The 14,895-nt window shown below is 44.8% G+C and overlaps 7 non-coding genes across 7 annotated transcripts; all 7 read right to left on the bottom strand.

Moving 5' to 3' along the window:
* Positions 1–924: 924 nt before the first annotated feature.
* LOC141200047 (U2 spliceosomal RNA) lies at positions 925–1,115 on the bottom strand. The gene has a single exon (XR_012271782.1). It is a non-coding gene; the product is annotated as a U2 spliceosomal RNA (small nuclear RNA).
* A 1,120-nt stretch (positions 1,116–2,235) lies between these two features.
* LOC141201080 (U2 spliceosomal RNA) lies at positions 2,236–2,426 on the bottom strand. The gene has a single exon (XR_012272653.1). It is a non-coding gene; the product is annotated as a U2 spliceosomal RNA (small nuclear RNA).
* A 1,120-nt stretch (positions 2,427–3,546) lies between these two features.
* LOC141200658 (U2 spliceosomal RNA) lies at positions 3,547–3,737 on the bottom strand. The gene has a single exon (XR_012272372.1). It is a non-coding gene; the product is annotated as a U2 spliceosomal RNA (small nuclear RNA).
* Positions 3,738–4,856: 1,119 nt separating this feature from the next.
* On the bottom strand, positions 4,857–5,047 carry LOC141200046 (U2 spliceosomal RNA). The gene has a single exon (XR_012271781.1). It is a non-coding gene; the product is annotated as a U2 spliceosomal RNA (small nuclear RNA).
* A 1,122-nt stretch (positions 5,048–6,169) lies between these two features.
* On the bottom strand, positions 6,170–6,355 carry LOC141200889 (U2 spliceosomal RNA). The gene has a single exon (XR_012272587.1). It is a non-coding gene; the product is annotated as a U2 spliceosomal RNA (small nuclear RNA).
* Positions 6,356–12,664: 6,309 nt separating this feature from the next.
* On the bottom strand, positions 12,665–12,855 carry LOC141200045 (U2 spliceosomal RNA). Its single transcript, XR_012271780.1, has one exon. It is a non-coding gene; the product is annotated as a U2 spliceosomal RNA (small nuclear RNA).
* A 1,124-nt stretch (positions 12,856–13,979) lies between these two features.
* On the bottom strand, positions 13,980–14,170 carry LOC141200044 (U2 spliceosomal RNA). The gene has a single exon (XR_012271779.1). It is a non-coding gene; the product is annotated as a U2 spliceosomal RNA (small nuclear RNA).
* Between the last annotated feature and the right edge of the window lie 725 nt (positions 14,171–14,895).

The raw sequence follows: 14,895 nt of genomic DNA, 5'->3' as shown, positions 1-14,895 counted from the left end.
CCCTCAACCCCCGGCTGTTCCCACCCGCCTCAACACCGTTGGAAGGGAGGAGAACCAATTAAGGCGGGGGGGGGTGGAACGAGCAGCTGTCTACCCTTAGCAGGAGGGTTGCTGATTAATTACCTCTCCTGCTGCTGCTGCTGCTGGCTGTCCAGCAGCAGACTGAAGGTGGCTGCTGCTGTGCGCAGGTATATAAAGGCTCAGAGCCTATTATGACACGCGCAGCCAGCGTTCCATTGCCACATTCCGTCTACTGCAGGCGGGATACCTGGATGGCTGAATGTCACTGAGAAGCTCACAGAGACCGCCATAAGCAACAGTTTAAAAGAATGCCACAGACTAATCAACCAAACTTTTTGGGTTGGTTTCTCTTTTATAGTCTGCAGGCATTAAATGAAAGAAGTCAGTGTTCCAGCAGAGGGAGACAACGTTTCAGAAAAGGCATTGTAGCAAACCAAAAAAGAAATTTTAAGCGCAGCAGAGTAACCAGCTCACATACCTGTTAGCTCAGGTGAGTTTAAAAGGCTGCTGTTGATAACAAGGGCATTTGCTAAATAGATGGTGTGTGTGCAACAATATACTGAAAGGTCAATTATATTGTGCAGCTTATCTCACCACCTGTAGTTATTTAGGTGAAAGCTCCAAAATGCTTGCCTAATATGTCTGTTTATCCAAAAGGAAGTATAGAGGGAGAGCTAGATAGATAGCATTGCATTACATTACATTACATGGCAATGCAATGCACAGTTGCTGAAGTTGAACCAAAATGAGCTTGTCATCTGGCTTCTGCAACTTTTAACATGAAAAATCCAATGAGGAGAAGAAAAGCAAAGCCAAAGAGTCCATCCCAAAATCCGACAAACAAGCAAAATGAACAAAAAGCATTGAATTCAATTCTTTCTGATTTTAGAAACTGCATTAAAGAAGGGGTGCACCGGTCCTGGAGATACTGCAATACCAGGTCAATGCGTGGAGTGGACAGAGCAAGCTCTTTTTCCATCTCCCTGTTCTAAAAATCCATTTAATATATGGTCCCCAGATAGGGGACGTATCAGATATTAAACTGATAAGAACAGATACTACACTTGATCTTAGCCAAAAGGCCGAGAAGCGATAACCAGAATTGGTTTCCGACTACGGTGCCACCCAAGGATTCTGAAAAGTCCATTTGTGGAGATGGCCACCTGGACTCCCGTTAAGAAGACATGCTGTCAACCTCTAGATCCCTCACATGCCTGCACTTTTCGGCTTGCTGCTGCTGCAATCCACGCGTTTTAGATCTGCATAACTCCACCTCTTTTAGCACAGTACCCTCAACCCCCGGCTGTTCCCACCCGCCTCAACACCGTTGGAAGGGAGGAGAACCAATTAAGGCGGGGGGGGGGTGGAACGAGCAGCTGTCTACCCTTAGCAGGAGGGTTGCTGATTAATTACCTCTCCTGCTGCTGCTGCTGCTGGCTGTCCAGCAGCAGACTGAAGGTGGCTGCTGCTGTGCGCAGGTATATAAAGGCTCAGAGCCTATTATGACACGCGCAGCCAGCGTTCCATTGCCACATTCCGTCTACTGCAGGCGGGATACCTGGATGGCTGAATGTCACTGAGAAGCTCACAGAGACCGCCATAAGCAACAGTTTAAAAGAATGCCACAGACTAATCAACCAAACTTTTTGGGTTGGTTTCTCTTTTATAGTCTGCAGGCATTAAATGAAAGAAGTCAGTGTTCCAGCAGAGGGAGACAACGTTTCAGAAAAGGCATTGTAGCAAACCAAAAAAGAAATTTTAAGCGCAGCAGAGTAACCAGCTCACATACCCGTTAGCTCAGGTGAGTTTAAAAGGCTGCTGTTGATAACAAGGGCATTTGCTAAATAGATGGTGTGTGTGCAACAATATACTGAAAGGTCAATTATATTGTGCAGCTTATCTCACCACCTGTAGTTATTTAGGTGAAAGCTCCAAAATGCTTGCCTAATATGTCTGTTTATCCAAAAGGAAGTATAGAGGGAGAGCTAGATAGATAGCATTGCATTACATTACATTACATGGCAATGCAATGCACAGTTGCTGAAGTTGAACCAAAATGAGCTTGTCATCTGGCTTCTGCAACTTTTAACATGAAAAATCCAATGAGGAGAAGAAAAGCAAAGCCAAAGAGTCCATCCCAAAATCCGACAAACAAGCAAAATGAACAAAAAGCATTGAATTCAATTCTTTCTGATTTTAGAAACTGCATTAAAGAAGGGGTGCACCGGTCCTGGAGATACTGCAATACCAGGTCAATGCGTGGAGTGGACAGAGCAAGCTCTTTTTCCAACTCCCTGTTCTAAAAATCCATTTAATATATGGTCCCCAGATAGGGGACGTATCAGATATTAAACTGATAAGAACAGATACTACACTTGATCTTAGCCAAAAGGCCGAGAAGCGATAACCAGAATTGGTTTCCGACTACGGTGCCACCCAAGGATTCTGAAAAGTCCATTTGTGGAGATGGCCACCTGGACTCCCGTTAAGAAGACATGCTGTCAACCTCTAGATCCCTCACATGCCTGCACTTTTCGGCTTGCTGCTGCTGCAATCCACGCGTTTTAGATCTGCATAACTCCACCTCTTTTAGCACAGTACCCTCAACCCCCGGCTGTTCCCACCCGCCTCAACACCGTTGGAAGGGAGGAGAACCAATTAAGGCGGGGGGGGGGTGGAACGAGCAGCTGTCTACCCTTAGCAGGAGGGTTGCTGATTAATTACCTCTCCTGCTGCTGCTGCTGCTGGCTGTCCAGCAGCAGACTGAAGGTGGCTGCTGCTGTGCGCAGGTATATAAAGGCTCAGAGCCTATTATGACACGCGCAGCCAGCGTTCCATTGCCACATTCCGTCTACTGCAGGCGGGATACCTGGATGGCTGAATGTCACTGAGAAGCTCACAGAGACCGCCATAAGCAACAGTTTAAAAGAATGCCACAGACTAATCAACCAAACTTTTTGGGTTGGTTTCTCTTTTATAGTCTGCAGGCATTAAATGAAAGAAGTCAGTGTTCCAGCAGAGGGAGACAACTTTTCAGAAAAGGCATTGTAGCAAACCAAAAAAGAAATTTTAAGCGCAGCAGAGTAACCAGCTCACATACCTGTTAGCTCAGGTGAGTTTAAAAGGCTGCTGTTGATAACAAGGGCATTTGCTAAATAGATGGTGTGTGTGCAACAATGTACTGAAAGGTCAATTATATTGTGCAGCTTATCTCACCACCTGTAGTTATTTAGGTGAAAGCTCCAAAATGCTTGCCTAATATGTCTGTTTATCCAAAAGGAAGTATAGAGGGAGAGCTAGATAGATAGCATTGCATTACATTACATTACATGGCAATGCAATGCACAGTTGCTGAAGTTGAACCAAAATGAGCTTGTCATCTGGCTTCTGCAACTTTTAACATGAAAAATCCAATGAGGAGAAGAAAAGCAAAGCCAAAGAGTCCATCCCAAAATCCGACAAACAAGCAAAATGAACAAAAAGCATTGAATTCAATTCTTTCTGATTTTAGAAACTGCATTAAAGAAGGGGTGCACCGGTCCTGGAGATACTGCAATACCAGGTCAATGCGTGGAGTGGACAGAGCAAGCTCTTTTTCCATCTCCCTGTTCTAAAAATCCATTTAATATATGGTCCCCAGATAGGGGACGTATCAGATATTAAACTGAGAAGAACAGATACTACACTTGATCTTAGCCAAAAGGCCGAGAAGCGATAACCAGAAATGGTTTCCGACTACGGTGCCACCCAAGGATTCTGAAAAGTCCATTTGTGGAGATGGCCACCTGGACTCCCGTTAAGAAGACATGCTGTCAACCTCTAGATCCCTCACATGCCTGCACTTTTCGGCTTGCTGCTGCTGCAATCCACGCGTTTTAGATCTGCATAACTCCACCTCTTTTAGCACAGTACCCTCAACCCCCGGCTGTTCCCACCCGCCTCAACACCGTTGGAAGGGAGGAGAACCAATTAAGGCGGGGGGGGGTGGAACGAGCAGCTGTCTACCCTTAGCAGGAGGGTTGCTGATTAATTACCTCTCCTGCTGCTGCTGCTGCTGGCTGTCCAGCAGCAGACTGAAGGTGGCTGCTGCTGTGCGCAGGTATATAAAGGCTCAGAGCCTATTATGACACGCGCAGCCAGCGTTCCATTGCCACATTCCGTCTACTGCAGGCGGGATACCTGGATGGCTGAATGTCACTGAGAAGCTCACAGAGACCGCCATAAGCAACAGTTTAAAAGAATGCCACAGACTAATCAACCAAACTTTTTGGGTTGGTTTCTCTTTTATAGTCTGCAGGCATTAAATGAAAGAAGTCAGTGTTCCAGCAGAGGGAGACAACGTTTCAGAAAAGGCATTGTAGCAAACCAAAAAAGAAATTTTAAGCGCAGCAGAGTAACCAGCTCACATACCTGTTAGCTCAGGTGAGTTTAAAAGGCTGCTGTTGATAACAAGGGCATTTGCTAAATAGATGGTGTGTGTGCAACAATATACTGAAAGGTCAATTATATTGTGCAGCTTATCTCACCACCTGTAGTTATTTAGGTGAAAGCTCCAAAATGCTTGCCTAATATGTCTGTTTATCCAAAAGGAAGTATAGAGGGAGAGCTAGATAGATAGCATTGCATTACATTACATTACATGGCAATGCAATGCACAGTTGCTGAAGTTGAACCAAAATGAGCTTGTCATCTGGCTTCTGCAACTTTTAACATGAAAAATCCAATGAGGAGAAGAAAAGCAAAGCCAAAGAGTCCATCCCAAAATCCGACAAACAAGCAAAATGAACAAAAAGCATTGAATTCAATTCTTTCTGATTTTAGAAACTGCATTAAAGAAGGGGTGCACCGGTCCTGGAGATACTGCAATACCAGGTCAATGCGTGGAGTGGACAGAGCAAGCTCTTTTTCCATCTCCCTGTTCTAAAAATCCATTTAATATATGGTCCCCAGATAGGGGACGTATCAGATATTAAACTGATAAGAACAGATACTACACTTGATCTTAGCCAAAAGGCCGAGAAGCGATAACCAGAATTGGTTTCCGACTACGGTGCCACCCAAGGATTCTGAAAAGTCCATTTGTGGAGATGGCCACCTGGACTCCCGTTAAGAAGACATGCTGTCAACCTCTAGATCCCTCACATGCCTGCACTTTTCGGCTTGCTGCTGCTGCAATCCACGCGTTTTAGATCTGCATAACTCCACCTCTTTTAGCACAGTACCCTCAACCCCCGGCTGTTCCCACCCGCCTCAACACCGTTGGAAGGGAGGAGAACCAATTAAGGCGGGGGGGGGGGGTGGAACGAGCAGCTGTCTACCCTTAGCAGGAGGGTTGCTGATTAATTACCTCTCCTGCTGCTGCTGCTGCTGGCTGTCCAGCAGCAGACTGAAGGTGGCTGCTGCTGTGCGCAGGTATATAAAGGCTCAGAGCCTATTATGACACGCGCAGCCAGCGTTCCATTGCCACATTCCGTCTACTGCAGGCGGGATACCTGGATGGCTGAATGTCACTGAGAAGCTCACAGAGACCGCCATAAGCAACCGTTTAAAAGAATGCCACAGACTAATCAACCAAACTTTTTGGGTTGGTTTCTCTTTTATAGTCTGCAGGCATTAAATGAAAGAAGTCAGTGTTCCAGCAGAGGGAGACAACGTTTCAGAAAAGGCATTGTAGCAAACCAAAAAAGAAATTTTAAGCGCAGCAGAGTAACCAGCTCACATACCTGTTAGCTCAGGTGAGTTTAAAAGGCTGCTGTTGATAACAAGGGCATTTGCTAAATAGATGGTGTGTGTGCAACAATATACTGAAAGGTCAATTATATTGTGCAGCTTATCTCACCACCTGTAGTTATTTAGGTGAAAGCTCCAAAATGCTTGCCTAATATGTCTGTTTATCCAAAAGGAAGTATAGAGGGAGAGCTAGATAGATAGCATTGCATTACATTACATTACATGGCAATGCAATGCACAGTTGCTGAAGTTGAACCAAAATGAGCTTGTCATCTGGCTTCTGCAACTTTTAACATGAAAAATCCAATGAGGAGAAGAAAAGCAAAGCCAAAGAGTCCATCCCAAAATCCGACAAACAAGCAAAATGAACAAAAAGCATTGAATTCAATTCTTTCTGATTTTAGAAACTGCATTAAAGAAGGGGTGCACCGGTCCTGGAGATACTGCAATACCAGGTCAATGCGTGGAGTGGACAGAGCAAGCTCTTTTTCCATCTCCCTGTTCTAAAAATCCATTTAATATATGGTCCCCAGATAGGGGACGTATCAGATATTAAACTGATAAGAACAGATAAGGTTTCAACATAATTTTATTGTGCATAAGTCAGATTACAAGACAATCAATGCGAAACCTTTCAAGTACAAAAAAACCCATAAAAACATTTAACAATTATACATTACAGAGAATAATCAATATAAAATAGAATTCCACATATAAAAGCACCATCTACGGTTCGCTTCCTTCTTGCCCATATCTTTTACATTTTTTAAATAATAAACATACATTTCACTAAAAGCCAGTTTAATACAATCAAGCACAGAAATAAAATCACGATTAAACAATAAAATATTCCTTGCTTTCCAAATTGCATTCTTGGCACAGTTTATTATACACCAGCAGATTTCAGATTGGTATGCAGTAGGGCAATTAAAAAGTCCGTATAAAACATATTCATAATAAAAGTCCTTTAAACCGCAAACCCACTTTAAAAGAATCCCCAATTTCACCCAGAGTTCTTGTGCAAAGGTGCAGTTCCAAAAAAGGTGCATAACGGTCTCATCACAATGGCAAGAGTCTCTTGGGCATTTTGCCCGTGCCACCAGGCCTCTCCGGTGTTGGAATTCTCTGGTTGGGAGGCACTGGTGGACGGACATCCAGGCAAGGTCTTTATGGACATTGGCGAGGAACTTCCCGAAGACATTCCTCCACACACGTTTGGATCTGTTCCATGAGTAGTTGCAAACTGGGGATGTCTCTTCTTCTCTCCTCAAGTGGACAAATAGCTTCTTCCGGTCCAGAATGATGTCAGCTCCAAGGTCTTTTAAATTATGAGTCTTTGTAACTTTTTCTAAAATAATAAGGTGCTTTGGTGGACACAATAAAACAGGCGCTGATAAGGATGGCCTAAACCATCTCTTAAAGATAAAACCACACGTGTATTTTAAAAACAGGCCAAAAGTAGTATCAGACTTAAAAGCTTTAAAACAAAAACAGAAAAAATTTACATATAAAAACAGGCGAAGATCGGGAACATCTTTTCCTCCATTCTGCTTTCTCTTATACATTTCTGATCGTTTAAGCTTTTCCATTTTAGAGCCCCATATAAACATAAAAATACAACGAGTTAGTTTTTTTAGCATTAAGTCAGAGGGAGGATACACCATGGCAATATATAAAATCATAGGTAATAAAACAGATTTAATAACAAGGACTTTCCCTTCGATCGAAAGATTCCTCAGGGTCCAAAAGGAAAGTTTCTTTGCCATTTTATCTTGAACCTCTCCCCAACTCACAAGCCCATCATTATTTGCATCAAATACAACCCCTAAAATTTTTACATTGTCATATTTCACATTAACAGTCGGTAAGTCATTTCTATCCCAGGCACCCATAATCAAACACTCAGTTTTATTAAAATTCATTTTAAAACCAGAAGCTTGACTAAAAAGATTGGTGCACAATACTACTCTCCGGAGTGAAGCAGGATCAGTGCAAATAGCCGTCACGTCATCCATATATCCAAGCACTTTAACCTGAGCCCCTCCCCCTCCTGGGACAGGAACCCCCCGGACTACCTTGTCTTTCCGGATCATGCATAAAAGGGGTTCCATAGCACAAATAAACAGAATTGGGGATAATGGACATCCCTGCTTCACTCCGGATTCCAGTGGGATAAAATCAGTTAAAAAACCATTGACAGAGATTTGTGAAAACATATTGTTATATAAACTCTTAATGCGAGATAAAAACCAGTCTGGGATTGCCATTTGTTTTAAAACTTTAAAAAGATACTCATGAGAAACCCTGTCAAACGCTTTCTCGAAGTCTAGCGCTAACAGGGCCAGCCCTTGATCCCTGTCTTTACTGTACCATATTACGTCTCTGATCGTATTTAGGGTCTCTGTAATACTCCTCCCTGGTACACCACATACTTGTTCGGGTTGTATTAACACATTAATAACAGTTTTAAAACGACATGCAATAATCTTAGCTAAAACCTTGTAATCCATGTTAAGGAGGGTGATAGGTCTCCAATTTTTGAGGTCGTCCCGAGCGCCCTTCTTCTTGTATATTAAGGACACTATCCCCCTCCTCCATGACTTGGGTAACTTATCACACAAAAAAACCTCTTTAAAAAGTGCTAAAAGATCCTCTTTTAAAATATCCCAAAAGGATAAATAAAATTCCACAGGAAGGCCATCAGCTCCTGGGGCTTTCCCTCTTGAAAAACTTTTAAAAACACTAAAAAGTTCTTCTAAAGTAATATCTTTTGTTAAAAACCCCTGATCTGCAGAATTTAGCCTAAAATCCAGGACATTAAGAGCATCTTGTAAAAACACATTATTAACACTTTTTTTGCTAAAAAGGTTTCTATAAAAATTAAAAGCTACCCTCTTCATACCTTGTATTGTGCTATCTCCATCTAGGCAGGTAATCGTTTCTTTCCTCTCCACCACTTTTTTGAAAAAGAAACGTGTACACTTTTCCCCTTCTTCTAAAAATTGCACCTTAGAATTAAATATTATTTCCTTCCCTTTTTGTTCAAGGTATGACTGTATCTCATTTTTAAGGCTTACAATATCATCATGCACCTCTAAGCCTATCTCTTTGAATTTAAGGAGAGTCTGCAGTCTAGTATTCAAATTTGCATAGCCCTGCTTCTTCTGCCTCGCCTTCCTCTTCCCAGCCCTGATAAAAAAATGTTGGATCTTGTCTTTAATCCCTTCCCACCAGGACAGCATTTTAAAATATGGGGGTTTGAGCTGCCTCCATTGTTGGTACTTTTTGATAAAATCTGACCTTACCAGGGGGTCTTCCAATAGGTGTACCCCCAGGCGCCACAACCCTCTATTCACCTTTAGTTCCCCCTGGTATTCTATCTCTAATTTTAATATGTTATGGTCAGAAAATAAATTAGGAATTAAAACAAAATATACAGGGCTAAAAGTTTCAGATAAAAAGATAAAATCGATCCTGGAGGTCACTCCCCGACCGGACCACGTAAATCCCGGGTCCGTCGGCGATAGCGACCTCCAGGCATCGCGCAACTTAAAATCTGTCTGCAAATTACTTAATAAAAAACATGATTTATCTAATTTACGGATTGGGTCACCTCCTCCTCGGCGCTCATTTACACTGAGGCAATTAAAGTCCCCAGCTACCAAAAGAGGAGATGACCCTACACAGAACAACGGTAAAATCTCAAACAATTGTATCCGCTCTTGTTTATCTGGAGGGGCATACACATTTATAACACGAAAGTTAAAATTATTAAAACATAAATGTACTAATATAGCTCTGCCGGGCACAATCTCAGTGACAGAGGAGATTATAAAAGCATTACCTCGGCAGAGCAGACCCACACCAGCTGATTTATTCTCATTAGAGCCGGACCAAATGGAGGGCCCTAGTTTCCAGTCTTTCTTTAGCTCATTATACCGTAGTCCGTGTTGCAGACCGCATTCCTGTAGGAAACAAATATCAAAGTCTAATGTTTTGAAAAAATCAAAGAGAGCAGCCCTGCGGACAGGGCTCTTTAAAGATCTCACATTGAGTGAGAGACACTTAATAGATGGCATTTGTGTCATGGGGGAGGGGAGTCATCCATTATATCCCCTGCAGACCCCGTCAAGCTCTCGAGTGTTGAGGAGAAGCAGAGAATATTCTGGGGGTCCGAACCGGATATCGGATACCCGGAGGAACCGGGTTGCCATATATCGTCCCTGGCAAGGCACACATCAGGCGAGTCTGGATTAAATGCCGGAGGATCGTCCGCTCTCAACTTTTTGCCACACGGCTCAATCACGTCGCTCGTGCAGTCATCCTCCGCTATTGCTGTGTGGCCTCTCACTTCCTGAAGACTCTCCAGGTCAGACATGAAAACCTCACCATCATTGCCACCTGCTGGACAAAGAACCGTGGTCTGCTGGCACGAGTCCCTAGGTATGTCTGGGGTCTTCGACACAGAGCCCCCCACCGCCAACTCATTGGGGGCGCCCTGCTCCAACACACCAGGGACCATCGACGCAGTGGTCTTCTCCCTGACGGGAGAGTCCCTCTGCTCCGGTCTTTGGGTGGTCCGCCCTCCGCCCTTTTTCTGGGACTTCGCCACAGGAGGCTCTCCACGGGGGAGACCCGACTCCTGCTCCATCCTCTCCGTCTCCTTCCTCGCGCCCTTGACCTTCTCCGCCACCTCCTCTGTTGTGGAAACAGAAGGACGAGGCTCAGGTCCTTTACTGGTCTCCGGAACACGAACTGGTCCTTCCCGTGGCATAGGTCCTCCAGCAGCTTCCGCATATGTTCGGGTCTTGGTCTTCAGTGGGCACTCCCGAAATATATGGCCGTCCACGCCACAAAGGTTGCAAGAATCCTTATGGGGGCAACCCTTAAATAAATGTCCTAGTAGACCACAGTTATTACAACGGAATGCCTTGGACTCTGCACAATTGCTCTGGACATGCCCCATTTTCCCACAATTTCGACAGTACATAGGCATGCCAGCATAAAATAAATACCCCCGACTTTTCCCGATAGTGATAGTAGAGGGGGGGTGATGTGTTCCTCCATAGCCCTGGGGATCCTTCCGCAACCGCACAAGAAACCTCCGCTTCCCACCCCAGAAGCCAACAGAGTTCTTCACAGGCCCAATGTATCTCACCTCATCACAGTGACGGCTCAAACAGGTTTGGATGTCCTGCCTCTCCACAAAAGGGTTGGGAAAATACGTTGTTATTTGTACCTCCTCATGGACGAAAAGCAGGGAAAACACCAGGCCATCCATCTCATCTCTCCAACCATGCTCGTTCACCTTCTGGACCAACTGTTGGCAGCATCCTTGGTTCTTAAAAGTGATGGTATAAATACCTTTGAGTTCATTGTCCTGGAAGCAAAAGATGTCATCTCTGTCGAACTCCAGGATCCCAAGGAGGATGGTATTGCAGACGAAGCGGATACCTTTCTGCTCTCTGAAACTTTCCAAGACCTCGATACGGATTGTGTTCCTCATCCGGGGCTCTCCCGATGCAAAAGAAATTGTAGCAGGCATCCTTCCACGAAAGCGTACCAACTACAGAAGAAAAGAAAAAAGGCGTGAGCCTTTTTAAGGGATCGCAACACGTTGTAAGGGGACTAAGCCAGCTCCCTAATAGCAGCAGGGGGGTGAAGCCCCACCGTAAGGTGGGACGATCCCCCCAGGCCAAGGAGCCGGGTACCCCAAACACCTATCAGCCAAGACCAGATGCAATGCCTAAACACCACACCCAATCTTAGCCAAAAGGCCGAGAAGCGATAACCAGAATTGGTTTCCGACTACGGTGCCACCCAAGGATTCTGAAAAGTCCATTTGTGGAGATGGCCACCTGGACTCCCGTTAAGAAGACATGCTGTCAACCTCTAGATCCCTCACATGCCTGCACTTTTCGGCTTGCTGCTGCTGCAATCCATGCGTTTTAGATCTGCATAACTCCACCTCTTTTAGCACAGTACCCTCAACCCCCGGCTGTTCCCACCTGCCTCAACACCGTTGGAAGGGAGGAGAACCAATTAAGGCGGGGGGGGGGGGGGTGGAACGAGCAGCTGTCTACCCTTAGCAGGAGGGTTGCTGATTAATTACCTCTCCTGCTGCTGCTGCTGCTGGCTGTCCAGCAGCAGACTGAAGGTGGCTGCTGCTGTGCGCAGGTATATAAAGGCTCAGAGCCTATTATGACACGCGCAGCCAGCGTTCCATTGCCACATTCCGTCTACTGCAGGCGGGATACCTGGATGGCTGAATGTCACTGAGAAGCTCACAGAGACCGCCATAAGCAACAGTTTAAAAGAATGCCACAGACTAATCAACCAAACTTTTTGGGTTGGTTTCTCTTTTATAGTCTGCAGGCATTAAATGAAAGAAGTCAGTGTTCCAGCAGAGGGAGACAACGTTTCAGAAAAGGCATTGTAGCAAACCAAAAAAGAAATTTTAAGCGCAGCAGAGTAACCAGCTCACATACCTGTTAGCTCAGGTGAGTTTAAAAGGCTGCTGTTGATAACAAGGGCATTTGCTAAATAGATGGTGTGTGTGCAACAATATACTGAAAGGTCAATTATATTGTGCAGCTTATCTCACCACCTGTAGTTATTTAGGTGAAAGCTCCAAAATGCTTGCCTAATATGTCTGTTTATCCAAAAGGAAGTATAGAGGGAGAGCTAGATAGATAGAATTGCATTACATTACATTACATGGCAATGCAATGCACAGTTGCTGAAGTTGAACCAAAATGAGCTTGTCATCTGGCTTCTGCAACTTTTAACATGAAAAATCCAATGAGGAGAAGAAAAGCAAAGCCAAAGAGTCCATCCCAAAATCCGACAAACAAGCAAAATGAACAAAAAGCATTGAATTCAATTCTTTCTGATTTTAGAAACTGCATTAAAGAAGGGGTGCACCGGTCCTGGAGATACTGCAATACCAGGTCAATGCGTGGAGTGGACAGAGCAAGCTCTTTTTCCATCTCCCTGTTCTAAAAATCCATTTAATATATGGTCCCCAGATAGGGGACGTATCAGATATTAAACTGATAAGAACAGATACTACACTTGATCTTAGCCAAAAGGCCGAGAAGCGATAACCAGAATTGGTTTCCGACTACGGTGCCACCCAAGGATTCTGAAAAGTCCATTTGTGGAGATGGCCACCTGGACTCCCGTTAAGAAGACATGCTGTCAACCTCTAGATCCCTCACATGCCTGCACTTTTCGGCTTGCTGCTGCTGCAATCCACGCGTTTTAGATCTGCATAACTCCACCTCTTTTAGCACAGTACCCTCAACCCCCGGCTGTTCCCACCCGCCTCAACACCGTTGGAAGGGAGGAGAACCAATTAAGGCGGAGGGGGGGGGGGTGGAACGAGCAGCTGTCTACCCTTAGCAGGAGGGTTGCTGATTAATTACCTCTCCTGCTGCTGCTGCTGCTGGCTGTCCAGCAGCAGACTGAAGGTGGCTGCTGCTGTGCGCAGGTATATAAAGGCTCAGAGCCTATTATGACACGCGCAGCCAGCGTTCCATTGCCACATTCCGTCTACTGCAGGCGGGATACCTGGATGGCTGAATGTCACTGAGAAGCTCACAGAGACCGCCATAAGCAACAGTTTAAAAGAATGCCACAGACTAATCAACCAAACTTTTTGGGTTGGTTTCTCTTTTATAGTCTGCAGGCATTAAATGAAAGAAGTCAGTGTTCCAGCAGAGGGAGACAACGTTTCAGAAAAGGCATTGTAGCAAACCAAAAAAGAAATTTTAAGCGCAGCAGAGTAACCAGCTCACATACCTGTTAGCTCAGGTGAGTTTAAAAGGCTGCTGTTGATAACAAGGGCATTTGCTAAATAGATGGTGTGTGTGCAACAATATACTGAAAGGTCAATTATATTGTGCAGCTTATCTCACCACCTGTAGTTATTTAGGTGAAAGCTCCAAAATGCTTGCCTAATATGTCTGTTTATCCAAAAGGAAGTATAGAGGGAGAGCTAGATAGATAGCATTGCATTACATTACATTACATGGCAATGCAATGCACAGTTGCTGAAGTTGAACCAAAATGAGCTTGTCATCTGGCTTCTGCAACTTTTAACATGAAAAATCCAATGAGGAGAAGAAAAGCAAAGCCAAAGAGTCCATCCCAAAATCTGACAAACAAGCAAAATGAACAAAAAGCATTGAATTCAATTCTTTCTGATTTTAGAAACTGCATTAAAGAAGGGGTGCACCGGTCCTGGAGATACTGCAATACCAGGTCAATGCGTGGAGTGGACAGAGCAAGCTCTTTTTCCATCTCCCTGTTCTAAAAATCCATTTAATATATGGTCCCCAGATAGGGGACGTATCAGATATTAAACTGATAAGAACAGATACTACACTTGATCTTAGCCAAAAGGCCGAGAAGCGATAACCAGAATTGGTTTCCGACTACGGTGCCACCCAAGGATTCTGAAAAGTCCATTTGTGGAGATGGCCACCTGGACTCCCGTTAAGAAGACATGCTGTCAACCTCTAGATCCCTCACATGCCTGCACTTTTCGGCTTGCTGCTGCTGCAATCCACGCGTTTTAGATCTGCATAACTCCACCTCTTTTAGCACAGTACCCTCAACCCCCGGCTGTTCCCACCCGCCTCAACACCGTTGGAAGGGAGGAGAACCAATTAAGGCGGGGGGGGGGGGGTGGAACGAGCAGCTGTCTACCCTTAGCAGGAGGGTTGCTGATTAATTACCTCTCCTGCTGCTGCTGCTGCTGGCTGTCCAGCAGCAGACTGAAGGTGGCTGCTGCTGTGCGCAGGTATATAAAGGCTCAGAGCCTATTATGACACGCGCAGCCAGCGTTCCATTGCCACATTCCGTCTACTGCAGGCGGGATACCTGGATGGCTGAATGTCACTGAGAAGCTCACAGAGACCGCCATAAGCAACAGTTTAAAAGAATGCCACAGACTAATCAACCAAACTTTTTGGGTTGGTTTCTCTTTTATAGTCTGCAGGCATTAAAAGAAAGAAGTCAGTGTTCCAGCAGAGGGAGACAACGTTTCAGAAAAGGCATTGTAGCAAACCACAAAAGAAATTTTAAGCGCAGCAGAGTAACCAGCTCACATACCTGTTAGCTCAGGTGAGTTTAAAAGGC

This window comes from Phyllobates terribilis, unplaced genomic scaffold, assembly GCF_046119375.1.
Source record: "Phyllobates terribilis strain yellow unplaced genomic scaffold, ASM4611937v1 Scaffold_108__1_contigs__length_5656254, whole genome shotgun sequence".
Taxonomy (NCBI): domain Eukaryota; kingdom Metazoa; phylum Chordata; class Amphibia; order Anura; family Dendrobatidae; genus Phyllobates; species Phyllobates terribilis.
Note: the sequence above shows the minus strand (reverse complement) of the source record. Positions and strands in the feature narration are given on the sequence as shown.